Genomic DNA, 15,671 nt, shown 5'->3' on the forward strand with positions numbered 1-15,671 from the left:
CATTTTAGTATCCCAGCAGCTCACGGAGCACATTATGTAGAATATCAGAACACACACACACACACAGGGAGAAATGATGTTTAGACTCGGTTTGATTGAGGTTATAGATTTTGTTCAAAATCAGCTATCCAGCTGTTCTAAAATGTTTTAGATAACTACCTGGGAAATCCTAAAGAGAATACATCTGAAAGAGGGAAGAGAATTTAATTATATTTAAAATATTTAGCATCAGGTTGACAAACTGTTCAGTAAGAATCATGTGAAAAGTTTAAACAACAAGATAAGCTAAGTAGGAATGTTTGCAGTAGCTTCTTCAAATTATATGACTCTAAGCAACTTTACTGGCTCCACAGGGGTTCTTACCATTTGATATTACAGTACAACTGCGTGTAATATTATAGCCTTTCATTACTTCATTAACAGACAGCTCCCTTTTTCATCTTTCTTGCTGAACATTACAAAACAATGTGACTCAACAATAAATGCACAAAAGATCAAAAAATACACCTACACAAGACTCTGCGTGGTGTCTCCTTTCCCATGTGTCAAACAAAATGTTCACCAAAACACAAATTATCTGCAAACCAAAAGTATTCTGACCTGATCACTCACAGCACATACCCAATCACCAGGGTCAGTTGGTGCAGCCTACATCTCTGATCGATGAATGAACACTTGATGCTGCTCCTGGGAGGGGGAGCCAACAGTAAGAGCGCTTTGCAGAAGGTCCAGGGATGTGATTTAAACATTTCAATAATGCATCTGAAGAGAAAAAGAGGAGTATGGGTCCAGAAATAAAAATAAAAGCATAATAAATGTCCCATGTTCACTGTACATGTAAAGCACAAAGCGATTTTTTCTGAGATGCAATAAAGAAGTGCACGTCTATGGGAAAATGGGAATGTTATAATGATGCTAAGCTAACAGTAATGAGTACTGTTATGAAATGAGCTCACACAGTTGACTTGTCTTGATTGCTTTAACCTGCTTAAAGACGCTGAGATCAGTGACAAGCAATGGTGTTGCATTGTTCGCAAGTTGTGTTGTATGAAGGCAATATTTGTTTTATTTCACGTTTGAAATGTTTTGGCACAGTTGCAGCCTAATGCAAAAAACAAAGGAGAAGGAGTGGGCGGAGCTAATTAAAGAATCATTATTTTTAGATGTAATATTTAATATTTTTTGATGTGCAGTTAATTCAGTGCAGAAATTTTCATGTTAGGGAATTATATTATCACCTACTAGTTGTTTTTTTTTTAAATGGAAAATCTTTTTTTTCCCTCTTGTCGCTTTTTATGGCGCCCCCTAGAGTCCTGGTAGCCTTAGCTACACTGTAGCACTGCTCTGACAAAACAAATTATGAGCACTAGAAAAGGACTTTTGATGCTTTCTTTTCTACGCTTCTACTAAAACTCTGTAAGAGCATGCAGATTAGAAAACGGAGTCAGTAATTCCTCTAATTGCAACTGAGTTTCTTCTTATTTAGGGAGGCTGCAAATCTTGCCCCAGCAACCAAACAAGCAACTTTTCAAACTGATTCGCCCAGTCAGTTTGTTTACTTCGGGACTCTGTGTTCGCCTTAAAATGTCTGCAGTGAATGTGTCAAGTTGCCCTCAGGCTGGCTGCCAGCTTACCTGCAGAAACTGTCTTCTTTTGCACAGAAATAAAAATAAATAACCACGCTGTCCACAGGAATTTATTGCTTTGCTGTGATGGATATCTCCCTTGGTATGCTCAGGTGACCTTCCTACTTAACCTTCTTTTTTGCTACTGTTTAGCATCCCAGTAAGAGAACTGCCCCATGCTTAGCCATGCATACCAGCAATATTAATAACATGCAGGGAAAGGGGAAAAATACATGTGCACACACTGACGTGCAAAAGTAGACACAAACAAGTGAAGCCATGCATAGCAAATGTATGATGGCAGGTCAGATTTGCTCTCTAGGATTTGAGGAACTGAAAAAAAGTGGCAAACAGTTAAGTGCACTAAAAAGGTGATGCCGTCTCCTGTAACAACTTTACAATTCAAAAGACAAAATAAAGAACCGCTGTGACTAAATATTTCACAGAGAGGAGTGTAAAAGCCCAAGAAAATTGAGATAAGACGGAAGAGATTGACATTTGAAATCCTGTGTTTGAGAAATAAGTCAGACAAGCAGAAGGGAGACAAAATGAAAGAGTGAGACAGGTGAGGAGGGAGAGCATATTTGCTAACTCCGAGAAACAAAAGTCCACTTTTCATCCTGATGACAGGTAATCGATGAAGAGAACAGGAGAAAATATGATAACATGACAGAACACAAAGAGAGCTCATGCTGAGGTTGGACACGGAGGTAATAACGCACAAACATACTCAATCTACAGCACACACACAGATTTTAAAGGTCATCACTAAGTCTGCCTATACCCTCAAGACAGCTGGCAATCAATAGCTGAAAGAAGACAACAGAACAATAAGTAAGGAGGTTGTTTTTTTGTTTTTTTTAGATATATTATTATTATTACTTTGTTTTCTTAGAGACGAGAAAACTTGATTGTTGTTGTAGCTGACCTTAAAATACCATTAGTGATCCAAACAACGTTGGAGAACTTTTTAATACGCTTCTTCTCTGTGCAGCCATGAGTAGAATGTCAAATGGATATTTTGACAGCCTGTACTCTGCCTGATGATGCAGAATCTTTGCAATTTTAAATATTTTACATTGTGTCTTATCTGAGATTTTACCCATTGTCAAGATGCTCCTGGTGTAACCAGTGTGTGTAAATCTATTGACATCTTAAGGCCTCTTCAATACAGTGAAATCCTATTTTATATTTCTGCATCTTCTAGAATCACAAATTTTTGGGTGAATCCTGGAAAGAGATAGGTCCAGGTGGTGTTAGTTTCATAAAACAGAAAATGAAAACTGAAACTAGGTTCATCACATTGCTGTTTATGGTGGCTTTGGCTTACAAATTCACAAAAATAAGCATATAGTGCAGTATATTTACATTTTTATTTTATTTTTCAGTTAGTTATTCAACTGTAATCAGTCAGGAAAGAGGACAGAGAGAAGGGGAAAGACATGTGGCAAAGGGACCCAGGATGGGAGTCGAACTCAGGAGGGCCCCATCAAAGTCTGCAGCCTCTGTATACGGAGTGTCCAAGCACAGCCCCATGTAACGCCCACAAACATATTTTAAATTTCAGATAAAACTAACCTGAGTAATAAAAAAAAATAAATAAATAAAAAATGTCTTTAGTAAAGTAAAGAAGCTATTAATTTCATTCTAGTTCTGTATAAAAAGGTTGTTTCAATCTAAAGCTAATAACCGACAGTGTCACCTTTGGCTGCAAGATCTTCCATCAAGTGTGGCAATGACTCTTTTATACCGTGGGGGAATTTCGACCACTCTTCTTTACATAATTATTTTTAATTTAGCTTTGTTGCCAGATTAATTTCAAGTATGAATAGCCTGTTTAAGGTGTAGCTAACATCTCTCTGAAAGCTCAATCCCACCCCTGGCAAAATTTGAAAAATTCCAGAAAAGTGAGAGGAGCTAAGAGACATGGTCACTCGTGAGGATGAGCAGAGGGGGTAATGTTTTGAAAGAGATGATCCAAAACCATCGGCAATACATTACTTCCAAATGGAGAAGCTTAAGGCTATTTTACTGCTTGCAGGAAAGAATCCACAGTGACACTAAATATAACCACAGCACATAAAACTGTTACAACTGGTGTGACACTAGAACATCTTTAAAAAGTGGAATTACTTTCATTCTGTGGCGTCCAAACTCTTTGCCAAAGGGGCCGCATTTTTCAGATTTAAAAACCTTGTGGACCAAATTTATTTAAATCCATACAAACTTTAGTGTAACACTTTCACTTGAACCTTTCAAGCAATAAACTAAATGCACAATACATATGAGTAATAAAAACTTACCGTGTACACTGTGTTGTGGTTAACATTTTCTGTTTAAGATTTAGTTTGTCTTTAATTATTATTAATATTTAATTATTGATAAGACCAATGAAAATTCAACCATAAATGTTTTTAAATCTTTTCTTACCACTTACTTTGGCCAAATTTGTATCATTCCTGAATTGTGGTTGCAAATGCTACCTGGGCCACGATTTGGAAAACCGTAGCTTAGTGTTTGCTGTGTGCAAATCTTCATTTTGACGTTCCACATGGCATTGTCTGTGCACCTCATCCCCGCGGCACAAAAATAAATGACCTCTGGAGCGAACGCACAAGTTTTAGCAGGAGTGCGGAGTAGGAGCAATGGGTGAAGTAGAGCTCACCCTCTCTTTCTCTCGTCGCTGGTGTCAGGATGAGGGATATCCAAGTGTCTATGCACCTGTTGACGTGAGGTTCTGTGCTGAAGAGGCACTCAAATCAAGTCTGGCAGAACCCAATAAAATGAGAGCTCTCATTTATTTTGAGTGACGCTTAATGAAAGTAAAATGGCTTTACACAAGTGCATGTTTCCTTAAGAGAGCACATCTGCAGGAGATTGTGTGCACCTTAGGATGATTCGCAGTTTGTTGCTCAAATGCAAACATTCATTTTCCTGTTGAATTAATGAGATTTTGAGTTTCTATGTTTTTATTTATTTTTTTTTTTTTCAATGTGCTAATTTTGCAGGACTGAATAATCCCCTTCCATGATGCAAAACGGGCAAGCGGTATCGCAGGAAGCTTTGCAAGGACACTCCTCAAGTAAGCAGAAGAGAAATAATATTAGTATTTTGCTTATATTTTACCCTGTGCAGCAAAGATAGTAACGGAATCTCTCAGGAATTAAAGTCAGGCGAAGTCTTTCCTACCTCGGGGCATGTAGAAGAAGCTTGAACAGGTGCTCTTAAAGTCTTGCGTGTTTAGGGAATAAATGTGAAGAGTGAGCGCAAGCATTGTCTAAACTAATTATATCCACACACACACACACACACACACACACACACACACACACACACACACACACACACACACACACACACACGCACTCACGCACACACAGATGGCAATAAATGACTGTGTTTAACCCCTGTGTTTCCACAAACACACCCTCACCATCTTTGCCGAGCATAGGTGACACAAACCGTGGTGGCTCCAGTCATCAAGCAGACAGTCACACAGTTGTTGTGTTATATCGGCAGCACAAAGCAACACACACAGAAAGCAGGCTTCGTCAGGGACAGTCACGTCTCTGCGCTTGATAATCTATCTCCATTAGCCACAAGTGATAGCTTCTGATTAATAGGGGCAAAGCCAATAAACACTCCCAAGTACACAAACAAACGAAAATACTGATATTAGCATGACACCACTATCAGCGATCATTATGATGTATCACTGCTGTGCAGACTGCCAACAAAAATACAGTTTGTGCAAATGAAATGGTAGTTACTCTTATCTATTTACTGTTGGTGAGTGAAAATGAGAAAAAAAGAAATTTACAGTGCTTTCTTAAAGGGAGGTGTTACGTAGGATTGATTTTTTTCTTTTTTTTTTTAGCATCTTATTGTGTTATAATATTATTCCCTCATCAAAAACAAACCTGGAGTGCTGCTTTGATTCTTTCATTCATGTTTAACGGAATCCTTAAATCTCCTGTGGCAGCCATTCGAGGGAGTCTAAACTCTTGCTCTCACAAAGCGCTGCATAGTTCCACAAAGCTTCCCCTTGGAGCTGCAGTCTCCAGCCAAACGTCCGCCTCACAGGACAGCCCTGACCACACTCATCTCCATATGAGCGACTTCTCAGTCCAACGCTCCTAAGAACGGTTGTAAATGGCCATCATGGGAAGACATTGTTGTGATGACATGCTGAAAGTGGAATGTCGGAAAGAGCAGGAGCTTCTTAAAGAGACAGGCCAATTTCAAGGCATCAGATAACTTTTGACATTGCACACAGATGCTGTGTTTGTGCTGGATAGTGGCAGCAGAGCTGAATCTGACCCAGAATATTTGCCAAAATGTGAGAAATAGTACCCCCGCAAAAATGTGCTTGCTCTATTTCTATGCAGTAGAAAAATTGCTAAATTTACACACTTCATTCCTGTATGTGCAAGATATGCAATGGTGTAACATCTTAACATCTTAAATAATATGTCATGTTTAGATGTGTTACAAAATGCACTTCATCTCCAGATGTTTGGACCCCTCATTAAAAGGGCTTTAAGACTCATTAATGATCGTTTTTGATAGCTTGCTTTTTTAGCAAAAATGATCTATCTATCTATCTATCTATCTATCTATCTATCTATCTATCTATCTATCTATCTATCTATCTATCTATCTATCTATCTATCTATCTATCTATCTAATTTTGCCTGCAGATCCTGCTGAATCCTTCTCAGTTTGCCTTCTATTATATAACCAGAAATGTATTTGAGTCAAGAGGTTGTTGAATTTTTTTTTTTTTACTTTTGCTCTGAGAGCCAAGAGCACACATCGTCTCAACTCTCCCTGACACAGCCTCAAGACATGGCAATTTCATTTCTGCTTGTGTCCAGTTCAATTCAATCCAATCCATATTTGATCTCCCAGATGGCATGCAAGCACAGTCATGTGTACAGCATGTGTGAAGGCCGGTACGTAGGAAACTGGATGACAGACACTCAAGCACACCTAAGCGAGACAACAGAGTATTATTTCCCCGGTGATTTTGAATGGCAGGGTTGAGTGGGAACATTGAACCAGATGCTCTTTAATCCTGTAATGAGAAAACCAGCCAACCACACATGCAGAATGCACACACACTCGCACTGAAGCAATAATCTGGTAGACACAATGCTGCTCTTTTAATCCTGATCCCTCTCTCACTCATAATGATGACACTAAGACTCCCTCTCCTCTGTTACAACTAATCATTTATCTGTTTATCTGACTACGCACAGTGAGAAACACAGATTGGCTTTGTGTAGCCGTCTGTTCCAATTTAATAGCATGGGAAGAGGCTGGTGAACAGAGAGAAAGACAGATGTGCTGAGAAACTGTTGTACACTGATTTTGGTTCCGTCATTTCCTTTGTGTTAAACAGACTGGCTGAAGGTTTGCAGCATACTTTTGGCAGTGAAAAAGTATTTGCCCCCTTATAGATTTCTGTTTTGTGGGGATTCTCAGTCATACGTAAAATGCTGGTGTAGCTATCCAAACCCACGCAGCCCAATGTGAAAAAGCTATTACCCCTCAAAACAAAACCGGACCAAACTTGGTGGTAATGATCAATCCACATTATGTCACATTGGCTCACTAGTCTTTACACATTTCTTAAACAATTCAAAAGCAGACTTGCTGGTGTTCTTTGGATCATTGTCCTGCTGCATGATGCAAGTGCATTCAAGCTTAAGGTTGCAAACAGATGGTCAGACATTCTGCTAGAAAGCAGGATTCATGGTTTCATGACAGGATGCCATCACAGTCCTGAAGCAATATCACAATATCATTACACTTTCATCAACATGTTTGGCTCTTAGTATAGTAGAATGTTCTTTTTCTTAAATGTAGTGTTTGTTTTAAGCCAGATTATGTTTTGTGCAACAAAGGCCTTTTGTATTTTACGATGTTCTGGGTTATTTTGTGACCTCCTGGTTTAGTCATTAATGTGCTCCAGAAGGTTTCTTGGTGGGCCGGTCACTGCTGGGAGGGTTCCCCTCTGTTCCAGGGTTTCACATTTTCTGAATAATGGCATTTCTTGCGGTTCACTGAAGTCACAAAGCCTTGAAAATGTATTTTTCTGTAATTTTACTGGGCACTTTTAAGATCCTTTTCCTCCATTATGTTTCTTGATTCTATTGGTCAGACAGCAAGTAGGTCTGGTTGTAGCTAGTGATTGACTTCTCCACTAAAGTTATTACTCAGATTTAGGATTTATTAAGGGTGGTATGAATATGTTTTCCCCTTAGCAAATGAAATTATAATTTAAAACCTGTTGTTTGTATTTATTTCTGTTATCTTTGCTTAATATTAGAATTTGAAGAGCTGAAAAATATGTTACAAAAAAAAGCAACAACAAAAGAAACCTACTAGGAGCCAAATACCTTTTCATAGCACTATATATATGAATGTCTCTGCAATATCAGACGCAAAAACTGCAACCTACCAAACAGATTCTGGTAACCAAGCAACTGATTCGCTCCAAAATCTTTTAAAACCTTACATACTGCTGTCACTGTTTCAGAAAGTGTATGCACAGCAACACAAATGCAAAGACACACAAACGCAGACCCACAAATCCCTGTGTGGAAAGTGTGGTATACTTAGAATATAAACACTTCAGTTTCTAAGCTGCAGAAACTTTGAAACATATTCTCTCCCAGACATGCTGGCATCCAGAAATAGACGACAGCAAGAGCACATCATACGCTTTGTTTAGACCCAATGATTGAGATTGTAACGGATGGAGAGAGCCTGCTCGTATGCTAAGTGAAGAGAGGTAACAGAAGAGAGGGACATGGGGAAAGGGAGGTAATCACAGTTCCACCCAAACAGATCTCTCTCGCTGTGGCACAGCTAGGCTAAAAATCAATAACGCTTCTCTTTTTCTCTTTTTCCGTCACCAGCACTGCTAAGAACAAACTTTAACACACACATACACACAAGTAGACAAATGCAGACAAGCATAGACATCAGACAAAGCACAAATCACTTAAACACGCTCATGCTCCGATTCCTGCCTTGGGGGCCTCCAAGTGCCACCACATAGATTCGATCAATACAAGTAATATCAGAGTTTATGCCATTTGATCGCATTTGATGTGTGCTATTTCAACCATGTTTTTTCTTGGCAAAAGGAAAATGTACACCCACACTGATAAAAAAAAACAAAAAAAATAGCTGACACATACATACCGGTTAGCATGCAAACGGCTCTCGCACAGATGCCCACACAGATGCAGAGCAGTCAGAGGAGTGAACAGGAGTGAGCTGGAATCTGCTCATGCAAATCAACTTTATTTTACAAGCATGCTCCATTTTTAATCATTGTGAAAGTGTGAGACCAAACATGCAGGCAGAGGGTCTACAAGTAGGAGAGATGAAGGAGAGATGAAGGAATTTAGTTTTAGAGAGGCTCAGAGAAATCGGCTTGCCCAACTCTGACTGATGACCGTGCCAGCGGAAAGTTTAAAGTTTTTTTCCCTCTAATCAATGAATGCACCGTGCCAATTGCTTGAAAAATGTTCATATTTCAGCCACAGCAGTAGTGCTCATCATCTGCCATCAGAGGAGATGTCGGCATTGGCATTGGAGTGACGAGCTCCTTTAACTTTGGAGCAGCTACGTATGCAGCATTTTTGGAAAATTGTAGACAGTGATTTTACAGAAGAGCTATGGATTCAACACCTTAGAATGGCAAACTAAACTTTAGATGAACTGTGTGACACTGTGAGACCTCTTGTGGAATCAGCTACACATAGTCCAATGAGATCAATGCCTACAAATAAGCATGTTGCTGCTGTATACAAACTGGCATGACTTGAGTGATGCCCAAAGGTGTTTTTGTTGCAGTTTTGCAAAATACGCAAATTTCAATGTGGCTGAAAAGCCACCTCATCCTAAAGAAAAAACTTTTCATCCAAAAAAAATGCAAGTTTCTTTGAAATTACAGTGTTTCCATTAAGCATATTTATTTTCATAATTCATATTTCACAATTTTATGGTCAATAGAAAAGCAGCTTGTGACGATATGTAGGAATGAGCATTCCTCAACCAACTTCAAACGGTTTTTGGTGCAGAATGTTGGATACAGATTTGAATAAAAGAAATACTGTGGTAGCAGAATGATGAACTAGATATGAATTATTTGTAAGGACTATGAGAATACTGCAATCTAACTGTTCGTCAATAATGACACTAAATGTTTTGGCAGTGGGAAGACTTGAGTGAGTGAGACAGGCATGAAAACGAATGGGGGTTTTCTAGTTTTCCTAAAAATATACATAAACTTGGGTGTGCTGTGGTGGCGCAGGGGTTAAGCACAGCCCACATATGGAGACCTCGGTTCTTGACATGGATGTCCCAGGTTTGATTCCCGGCCTGGCGACCTTTGCTGCCTGTCTTCCCCGTCTCTCATTACCCACTTTCCTGTCAACTAACTGTCAAATAAAGGCCATTAGAGCCAATAAAACCTTTGGGAAAAAAATATATACATAAACTCATATTGTGTCTCCAATAACTGCGCACTGTTGCAAGTATTGAAATCAGGTCTTTACGTACACCTAAATGCTTTTGTTTAGGGTTTAATGTAACACACTTATAATAAGGCCTTATTCTATCGTAATCAGAGTTAGCATAAAAAGACAGAGAATCACCAAAAACAGATTGCTTCTCCCTCACATACATGCACACATTTTATTACAAATTTAACAACAATCTCACCTTGTGCAATACATGCATTTAGACCTATCCTAAAATAAATACCCAGTGTATCTCTTGTGTGTGAGTGTGTGTCAGGATAATGGCTTGTTTGTTTGTTTGCCGTTTGACACCGGTCCGCCCTCTCCTATTGATTAGTGCTCCTGCCTCCCTCTTTAGATCTCCTCCCAGTTGGCTGGTTATGAAAACACTATTGTTGGAGAGACAACTACTTCACCTAAAAGCTCCAAATGCCCAGTGCAGTGACTTCACAGGTTGACATAAGGCATTCACATCATCTGAAATCAGAATTCAATGCTAAACACCAACTGTCAGAAGGGTTTTATTCTTTTTGTTGTTCTTTTGAACACATTCCCGTGTAAATTCTGACCGTCTCTCTGAAAGTTCTGATGTAAAGTTTGAGGTATGTGGCCTGGTTGAGTAGATGATGTATTACAACCTGTCTCATGAGGCTAAAACTAAGTACCCCCAGTGCTTCCAATAAATCTATGGGAACCATTAGCTGGTGGCTTGGGATTCATCCTCATCACTTAGAAACACATATACTTCACAGCGTTGCACAAGGTTACAAATGCTGCACCCTTCCACTGGGATCTGTGCTACTCAAAACCCTGACTTTCAGCAATATATTGTGGGCTTACATTATATTAAATAGGAGTAAGACAAACTCTTATAGTTCTATTGCTCAAACACAAGCACAGTGCATATCAGGGAAGAAGGTAATAAACAAGTAATTCAAATCAAAACCAGAAGCTTGGATTTGTTTCAAGTGGAGCAATACCAATTTAAGTTTTCCCTATTTTAATTTTGATGATTATGGTGCGCAGCTGATTAAACACAAAAGTTAAACTTCTCGGAAAATTAGAATATTGTGTAAAGTGAATTAAAAATCTGATTTTTAATATAGAAATGTTATGTCATGGACATGTCATGACCTAAATAATCATGGGAACCACTGCAGGATAAGTGACAGCTGTCTGGTAGACAGTCATTTACACAAAGGATGACACTCCATAATAAGTCCATGCTAAAGAAGCTGGTTGTTCACAGAGTCCTGTATCCAGGTATTGGAGCAAAATTTATGGAAAGATTATGCAAAGCATTTGTGCTTGGGGCCCCCAAATGGCTAGCACATGGTCTAAGTGTGTGGTAATTGTCCATATTAGAAAAACTACTAATAACTCAATTAAAGGAACTTTATGGAACTTTATTATAATGACATTCCCTCATCAAAAACATACCTGGAGTGTTGCTTTGATTCTTTCATGCACGTTTAGGAAACCCCTGAATCTCCCAACGCAGCCATTATCATGGATGGATTCAGGCTTTCATGACAGCCATTGTCTTGACCTGAAATATGACAGTCTGTGTGAAATGAATCTGTTTCTCTTTTAAATTGAAATGCAATGTTTCCAATGATATTCCTGAGACATGACTAGCTCATATCTCTACTCCCTCCAGTTTCTTACCTCTCTATTCTTTGCCTCTCTACATTCCCTTGGAGAAAGATCGTATGTGCATCCATGACCTATTAAAAGGAGAAGTCAGCAAACTTTTTTGCCGGTCTAAATATTGGAGAATATTAATATTTTTTTGTTCTTTGTCCTTCACTGAAGAGCACATTCACCTGCCATTTCTCCTGTCACGCAAACCTTTTTGTTCACCTCCAGGGTCTCGTTTTTGTGAGTCATTAACATGTATTACTGTCTCATTTGCTTCCATCTTTGTGCCAAACTCCTCTCTTTAACTTCTCTGTCGATCTATCACAGCTCCAACGCATCATCAAATACAAATCGAGCGAGAGAACATGGTGAGATAAGACTGGAAGGTGAAAAATCAGTGCATTAATAAGCTTATTGTAAATATAGAAATGGAATAGGGTGAGAAATTTAGAAGGGACAATGACAGCCTTAATTAGAAAGGAAGCTAAAATGAACTGAGCTAAGGTCACTGATAATTGGATCCTGATGATATGTCGATACCATGTTTTTGCTCTTACCTGATGTAAGTGAGAACACTTATCCAGGTCGACATCATGGGAAAGAAATAACCAATCTTGACAGCTCTTTTGAAATAATTTCAGAAAATGCAGATTGACAGTTCATGCAGTTCAGTACAGATTACCTTGATACATCGTCACTTTGCCAAAAAAGATACAAACTCTCACCTTCAGTTAAATGGAAATTGGTTCATCTGGCTATGTAAGTCTTGCTCACCCTATGATCTTGCAGGGTCCCAATCAAGAAGGAAGCCACAGCTCCACAATCAACATGTTCAAGCTTTACTTGAACGTGCTGATTTCAGCAAATTTTACTGAAATTTGCTGCTGCCAACATAAACAAGACAAATATCTTTTTGAGAAGTTCTATGGTCAGATAAGAGAAATATAAAGGTTTTCAGCTACACGGACAAGAAGTATGACAGCAGGAGACAAAGTGAGCTTTTGCAACTTAAGAACACCATACATTATAATTAAAGCCCAAAATTAAATGTTGTGACAAGTGGTAATCTTCTGACCACAAATGTTACTGAAAAATATTTAACTGTTCTTTTAAACCTGGAAAAATTTAGGAGAATTTCCAAAGAGTTCACATAATAAAAATCATCAGGGCTTTTTATTTAAGTCAAGTAAAAAGACTTTAATTAGATTTTTTTAAATATCTTAGGGGAGCTAAAGCTAAAGAATTTTTTTTTTATCCTTTTCAAAATATACATCCAGTATGATTTTTCTCAGACATAGGCTGCTTTTCAGAACCAAATGATAATATCCATGTTTTGGAACGAGATTGCTACATATAGTGCTCAGATTGTGACTCGGTGACTTCTGTCTAACAATTTATCTGGATTATAGTTCAAAGGTGAAGACATCAAAAGAATGAATGAGCGGAGTAAAAACTGCTCCCGTTCAAAAATGCATTTCTCAACAGACTATTTCTGTGTGCGTTGGATCAGACACATTCCTGCACACGGAGACACACTTTTACTTACACACACAAAGAAAGTGAAATATAGATGAAACCTGAAGCAAACACAAACATCGACACCATCCGAAGAACACAGCTGCTGGACCGATCCCCTTCACCTCTGACAATAGCAGGTCAACTGCATCTTTATTTCAGAAATCAGCCCCATTAATAATTCATAAAATTCCATCAATATTTCAGTGATAAGCAGTCTTTATTTCTGTCCTGCCAGTAAGACTAAATCATTAATGACCTATGGAACTCCAAAAAAATAAAAAATAAAATAAAAAACACAGCAGAGAGTTAGTGTGCGAGTGTGTGTTAACGTTTCTTCGTCCAGGCGTGTGAGCTGCCGACACTGGGCATGCAGGTCCCTCCTCCTCTTCCTCATCAGTCCTGCTTGACGCGTGTGTAGCTATCCTTCAAATCACTTCTGCAACGGTGATCCAACACCCTGGGCAGCCTGGGTCCAGTCCACTGATTAAAAAGAAATTAGTCTTTATTTTTAAAACTCGATAATCAGTTGAGACTTGTCTACACTCCCACAGAGGGAGGTGTCTAATTTTCGCAATGAAACAGCTGTTACTGGGACTAATGCACTGGAGATGCAAAGGTTTTCAAACTGTTGAGGCCCCATAAATTATTTCAGATCTCATACATTGAATTTCAGAAATTAATTCCGACCTGAACCTTTTTTGATACATTACAACGGTAAATTCTGATTCTTGGGAATATGTTGAGTTTAAGTACTTTGTTGTCATCTTTTGCTCGTAGACCCCAACAAATAAATGTGAAGTAGAAGAAAAATTGCACATGATTTTCAAAATATTTTCAAAATAAAAATGTTCTCTGTGCTGTGCATTTATTATAAGGGCCCCTTTTATGTAGACACTCCTAAGTAAAATAGGGGTTTGGAAGAGCGTTATTGAGAGAAGTACCCAAGAAGGACCATGGCAACTCTGAATGACCTCCAGATATCAACAGCTCTTCAGGTCATTCAAAATTAAAAAAACGTTCACACTGAGAGGCTCAATCTGACTTTTTTCCCATACTTGACGACACAAATATGGACATGTTATAAATAAAAAACAAATAAATAAAATCAGACCCCGGCGTCTTTCATATGTGACCCTCAATCACACGAGTTGCCCTATCTGACGATTTTCCAAGTTACCTCAGGCTGAACAGTCATGTTGTATTTATTCCAACTTTTACATCATTGGTTGTGACAAGTTTGCACTGGAGGAGGCGGGGAGCTGTGAGATCAACTGTAAACAGTGGGGGGAAACAAGCATGTTTAATATTTGATAACTGCATGCTCCCTCCAATGTTCTGTTAGTTTCAGCTAACTCTTTAATCAGACGTTGTGCGACGCAGCGCTTCTTGCATGTAAGTGATGTGGATTAAGGAACTCACTACGTTGGTCTTCTTTAAAAGAAAAAAAAACTTGCCACAGCCATTATTTACAACTTTTACTGCCAAGATCCCTGATAGAGCTGGTCACAAATTTTCTTGGTATAAATTGTTCAACAGTTTCATTATGAAGACATATAAGCCATCATGGGTAACATCAGGATTTGTTTCCATAACGTGATGTCACATCTCTTTCAGGTGACGCAACACAAGAAAGTTGAAAAATGTTCAACTTTTGGTGCTATCGCGTCATGTGAAGTGGCAGAAAACGTTCACCTTTCGTTGTCATTCTGCGCTCTGCTTGTATCGAGACCATTATGGTATGGTATCTTAAGCAAAGATAAATGTACTAGAACTACTCCTTTTTTTTTGGATGCTTTGACTTCGTAGCTCTTTATCACATCTAATTTGCTTTAATTATGCCTTTGTTACTTTACATTTTTGTTCACCCTGTGAAGAGCTGACACCAAAACTTCTCATAAGGAGCTACAAACAAGTGCAGCCCAAATGTTACCAGTGTTAATTGTACCATGGTTTGAGAATCATGTTAAGATGAAAGCATTGCTTATTCAAAGTGTAGAACTAAATCCAACAGGGAATGATCACTAAATTGTCTCGTAACGCAGCATTCTAGCTCAACATAATAGCACTGTATGTCTGGTGGTTGATAAAAGGTACACAGCAACAGAAAAAGAAGTAGAAAAAAACTGTAAAACCTCAAGGAAGGATGGTTTTATTTTTTTATGAGAGGTTTCGGACTGTGGACATGACACAGGTAGGCTTTTAAATGGCTTAATTCCAAATGAAATTCACAACAAAAGTGATGTTTTTGATATTTTTGCTTTTGCCTACAAAAGATAGGTGCAAGAAAACCCCCAAAACAGACATGTATTCTGGTCAGGGTGTTTTATTTTAAGCTAACACGTGTTTA

The 15,671-nt window shown here is 38.6% G+C and overlaps 1 long non-coding RNA gene across 1 annotated transcript in view; it reads right to left on the reverse strand.

The window, feature by feature from the left end:
* The window catches only part of LOC145552024 (uncharacterized), a 32,311-nt gene extending 23,152 nt beyond the window's left edge, over positions 1–9,159 (reverse strand). The window contains exon 1 of the long non-coding RNA XR_014087961.1: positions 601–9,159. This is a non-coding gene — a long non-coding RNA (uncharacterized LOC145552024). The remainder of the gene's footprint in view (positions 1–600) is intronic.
* Between the last annotated feature and the right edge of the window lie 6,512 nt (positions 9,160–15,671).

The sequence above is a fragment of the Poecilia reticulata genome, chromosome 1 (assembly GCF_904066995.2).
Source record: "Poecilia reticulata chromosome 1, P_reticulata-male-v2, whole genome shotgun sequence".
NCBI lineage: Eukaryota > Metazoa > Chordata > Actinopteri > Cyprinodontiformes > Poeciliidae > Poecilia > Poecilia reticulata.